Source organism: Hylaeus volcanicus, chromosome 5, assembly GCF_026283585.1.
Source record: "Hylaeus volcanicus isolate JK05 chromosome 5, UHH_iyHylVolc1.0_haploid, whole genome shotgun sequence".
NCBI lineage: Eukaryota > Metazoa > Arthropoda > Insecta > Hymenoptera > Colletidae > Hylaeus > Hylaeus volcanicus.
In genome coordinates this window covers 20,964,603-20,964,904 of record NC_071980.1, presented here as the reverse complement: position 1 = coordinate 20,964,904, position 302 = coordinate 20,964,603, and positions in this window count along the sequence as shown.

Here is a 302-nt window from a genome sequence, read left to right as displayed (position 1 = left end):
GCAAAACCTACTTGCCTCGATTGATTGACTCGTGTAGGGAATTATTACGCAACCCTATCGTTTATTTCTATTTCTAAAATTGTCATTTCGTGCTGTTTTGTAGAAGTATTGCCTGCAATATTCTCTCCTATCTGGTGGGGAATGTAAATCATCTATCGCGTTCAATTTTATCTTTCTTATATGAAAATTACCATTCGTTTGTACTTGTTTGTGGGTATTGTTTTTAGGGAAGCATCGTTGGGTTGTTTTTTCTTGTACTTGTTTCCGAGTTCTGTTTTTCGGAAATCATCGTTGGGTTGTTT